This window comes from Cricetulus griseus, chromosome 7 (genome assembly GCF_003668045.3).
Source record: "Cricetulus griseus strain 17A/GY chromosome 7, alternate assembly CriGri-PICRH-1.0, whole genome shotgun sequence".
Classification (NCBI taxonomy): domain Eukaryota; kingdom Metazoa; phylum Chordata; class Mammalia; order Rodentia; family Cricetidae; genus Cricetulus; species Cricetulus griseus.
In genome coordinates, this window is record NC_048600.1 from 92729881 (window position 1) to 92734884 (window position 5004).

Below are 5004 nucleotides of genomic sequence, written 5' to 3' on the forward strand. Positions count from 1 at the left end.
GCTTTAAACTTGCCATGTACTCAAGGTTTGCTTTGAACTCTTGACCCTCCTGCTTCTTCCTCCTACAAGCTGGGATAAATAATGCCATGCCTAGAATTCCTTTAATAAAAATAAGGAAAAATTTTATGGTGATATAACTGTGTATTTATCCAATTCTGTATTTGAGAACATGCTGGTTTCTCCACCTGGGTAGGGGAAGCCACCTCACTTCTTTCTAATCCAGGCAGACCTCTAGGAGGAGGCAACTTCTAGTAGATGGGAAGGGTCCCAAGGAAGAGATACTATAAGCAAAGGGAGCAAATGTATGAAGGTGTTAGAGGCCAGCATGTTCCTTGTAAGCGGGAGGTGGGACTGGTGGGAGGGTGGGCAGGTCGTTTTCAGCTACTACAGCATCCGAGTGACTTGGCCGGATTTGGACCTGTTGGGAGGATTTGCATCTCTGAGTAGACTGATCCTTTGTGTTAAGTGAGCCTCCCTGACAACATGGGGCATAGGTTCGTAGCCATCTCCTGGGAAAAGCTCTACTGAGGTGGGGCTCGAAGACCTATGGCTGCTGATGTTGGTGAGGTGAATGGAATGGTTTAGGACTTCAGTTACAAGTATTTCTGAAGAGAACCTGGGCTTCTGCAGATTCACAGAACATAAGAAATCCAGTCCTGAGCCAGGCGGCGGTGGCACACGCCTTTAATCCCAGTACTCGAGAGGCAGAGGCAGGTGGATCTCTGTGAGTTCGAGACCAGCCTGGTCTACAACAGCTAGTTCCAGGACAGCCTCCAAAGCCACAGAGAAACCCTGTCTTGAGAAAAAAAAAAAAAAAAAAAAAAAAAAAAAAAAAAAGAAAGAAATCCAGTCCTGAATGTGCTAGTGCTAGGTCACACACATTCATGAACACACTGTATCTGTCCAGTGTCAGTTTTTTGTTTTTTGTTTTTTGTTTTGAAACAGGCCTTCTCTGCGTAGCTTTGGAGCCTATCCTGGCACTCACTCTGTAGACCAGGCTGGCCTCAAACTCACAGAGATCTGCCTGCCTCTGCCTCCCAAGTGCTGGGATTGAAGGCATATGGCTGCCACCATCACCCAGCAGAATTTTTTTTTAAGTAACAGTAAGTTCACAGGCTACATTGGCTTATTGGCTGATATTTGCCAAGAAGTCCCACTTTCTCTTGAAAGCAATCCATTGGCAAACACAAGTTATTTTATTCTGACATTAATTACTAACATTAACTCTGGGATCACACATTACACATATAACATAATAATTACATACATGTATACATGTGACTTTCAGAGTGGTCACAACAGCTAGACATGGTAGTGTATGTCTTTAATCCTAGAGCCTGAGAGGCAGAGACAGGCATATCTTTGTGAGTTTGAGACTACTCTGGTCTACATAGCAAATTTTAGGCTACCATGGGCTATATAATAAGATTAAGTTTAAAAACAAACAAAAGCCAGAAGACCACAGAAGATCGAGTTCAAAAGGCCTTATGGCCAACAGAAGCAGGCAGTGGGCTCATTCAGATGCAGCATCTCTGCATTGGCTAGATGAGATGTGAACAGTCCAGTCGGAGGGCTTTTGGGAGCACCAGCACAGAGCCAAGCTATAGGGTTACAAGTCTGAGCTGAGCTTCCTGGTTGAGCCAGGCTGGGGAGATGAAGTAAGAGGCCATAGAGGCCATGAGGCAAGGTATAGAACTGGTTCCAGATGGGCAAACTGATGGATGAAGATTTGAATAGGTCACATCAGTAGAAAGGACCAAAAAAAGCTGAAGCCCCTGGGATAGTTGGAAGTTCTCTTCTGCCACCCTTGATGCACATGTGAGGTGATCAGATGATAAATCAATAGGGGCTGTAGCCATTACATCCTCCTCCTTATGGAGTCTAGATGATGGTGCTGTACTCTTTGTTGGTCTTTTATATTTAGTAAGTTCTCTGGCCTGGTTTTCCCAGTAAGATTTTTAACATGTTCATACAGTCCCGATTTACTGTGGTAAGTTTATAGGATGGCGTCATTTCTCTTTTTAGGAATAAGTTATATGCTAGTCTGCCTCATGCTTGCTGGACAGGTGGTAATGCCCACGTGCACAACCAGGTCATCCTGCTCTGTCCTTGCACTCCAAATGAAGTCAAATGCTGCTTGTAGAATGGCATCACCCAGGGGCTGGAGTGATAGCTCAGCACTTAAAAGCACTGGCTGTTCTTGCAAAGTTCCTGGGTTCATTTCCTGGGACCCAATGCCTTCTGGCTTCTGAGAGTACCAGGCATGAACATAATGCACATACATACATACAGGCAAAAAAAAAAATCATACACACATGCATGTCCTAAACAAACAAACATCATACACACAAAATAAAAAAAAAACAAATATTAAAAAAAATAAAAAACAAGAGTTACAGTAACCTTAAAAGAAAAAAAAGTCACCCAGGGCAAGATGCAGCCTGAAAGCTACTGTTTTACACAATCCTGAGTGACAGGAGAAAGCTAAGCTGGTCTCAGCAAAGCCTTTTCCTCCTGAGCATGTCTTACAAGTGACCAAACACACCTCTGCACTCTCAGAGGTTCAGAATTCCTAAGACACTGTGGAGGATTCCATTTGTTCTGCAAAGATTCTCTAGGCACAAAGATGCGGATGCACGAAAACCGACATGGAAGGGGCCCGTACCTCCAGGAAGGGCACAGCAAAACACCAGAGGGCACAAGGTAAATGCCATCATTCAAACCAGGGACTTTATATGTAGCCTAGGCTGGTCTCAAACTTGCCACAGTCCTCCTACCTTTTTCCCAAGTGCTGAGATGATTGCTTCCAGGTTCTTGGCCTCTTGTCCAAAGAATTGGAAATGGGTCCCACAGATTTGCAAAAGAAGCAAGATGGTTTTGTTTTGATCAAGCCAGGAGTACAGGTTATAGAGGGATACACTGTCAAGATTGACAGCAGGCCCCAACAATGAAGAGTACTCAAGGACTGAAGACTATGGCCTAGGGTCTCTTTTTTAAGGGTGGCTAAAACAAAGGAGGTAGTTTGGGTGGTTCTCTACCTTGATTGATTGTTTATGTAATAAACTTGAATAATGCTGTCTAGGTTTGTTTTTTTTACCAAGGGCCAGGATACTTATACTATTGGCCAGGAATAGAAATACATATAGTCTATGTCTGGTGGAAGCTCCACCCCAGTCCCTGGCATCCATATACCCAAAGAGTCTGGGATGTTCTGGAAGCCCCACCTCTCTCTCCCCAGACCCTGCCCCCATCAGAAAGCCCACCAAACAATCCCTCCCCTCAGAAAGCCTGCCTCAGTGGCTCCTCTCCCAGAGATGCCTGGGACCATGCCTACCGGCTCCCATAGATGTGCCACATGTGCCCCTGTGTTCTGTCCCCTGCCTTCCTGAGGGCCACCTGGGAGTGCTCTGCTTTGCATTGTCCTGTTTATTAAATCTGGATTTATTGGTTTTATTTGGCTTATTGCATTGGTGGCAGAGGAATCCGGCAACCAGGGATCCAATACTTATCAGTCTGATGCAGGTGGGGGGTATAGGAGGTCTGGCTTGCAGTGTGCACCATTTGAAGATGGTGTATATGTACACAGCTTGTCCAGGTGAAGGAAGTAGGTTACCAAGTACATTATTATGGCTGTGTATATGTGGTGGTTTGACTAAGAAATGTCTCCCATGGGCTCATGTATTTGAATGCTAGGTCTCTAGTTGGTGTTGCTGTTTGGGGAAGTTAGGCAACCTTTAGGAGGTGGAATGTAGTTGGAGGAAGTACGCCACGGGGGGTGGGCTTTGAGAGATTATGGCCTCACCCCACTTCCTGTTTCGTCTCTCTGTTTCCTGTGTGTGAATGAAAACGTAGTAAACCAGCTTCCTGCTTCTGCCATCATGCCACCAGGAAGGGCTCAATCCTTCTGGAGCCATAAATCAAAGTAAGCGCTTTCTTTCTTGTGCTGCTCTTGGTCATGGTGTTGTATCACAACAACAGAAAACTAACCAATGCTGGCTTGCCTCAGGAGCACACCTGTGCTCCTCCGTATCTCCGGGCCCAACAGATGCCCGGCTTGATTTCACATATAGATTAGTTTACCACTTTTTCCCTGACGTCACCAATGGTCATCAAAGGCCAAAATGCTTCCATTCTCTCTCTCTCTCTCTCTCTCTCTCTCTCTCTCTCTCTCTCTCTCTCTCTCTCTCTCTCTCTCTCTCTCTCTGTGGTGCTGAGGATGGGACCAAGGGCCTTGCACATCAGGCTTGACATTTGGTCAAGACCAGAACCAACTGCGCTAGACCAAAGGCTCAGCCTGGGAATTCTACCGTACCGAGGAAGTTGTGGACATGCCGAAGGTCTGTTTCTGAAGTACTTCACAGGACTTATGAAGAAATAAACACAAACCACCATCACCAACACCTCCAAACCTCCAAAGGTGCTCGACAGGTCTATTGTCATCCTTATCTGCCAGTCAGGCTCTGAGGCCAGGATGTCACCTGCAAAATCATGTTTCCTTCTCCTCCCCTTAATCATAGCATGCCACTCCTCTGGGGTACAGCCCCTGAGCCACTGCTGCTGCTGTCTTTGGGTGGTGGGTGGGGGTGAAGGAATTGTTCTACACGCCTGGAAAAACAGCAGGGAAGATTAATTCAGTGTTTTCTGTTATGGCCCAGCTTGTCAGGATAGAGAGACAACAAAAATTAGGGACAGAAGAGAAAGGAGCCATTTTTGGTGGGGGGGTTCAAGACAGGGTTTCTTTGTAGCTTTGGAGCCTGTCCTGGAACTAGCTCTGTAGACTAGGCTGGCCTTGAACTCACAGAGATCCTCTTGTGTCTACCTCCCTAGTGCTGGGATTAAAGGTGTGCAACACCACCAACCGGCTGAGATAGGAGCCCTTCTCACCAGCAGAGAAGAGTCCCAGCACAGACAGCATTTGCCCTGAAGTTGCCAACAGAGATAATGCCCCTTTCTTGCATAGGAACTTTATGTTAAAGTAGTGATGAGCCAGACTTGCAGACTAAG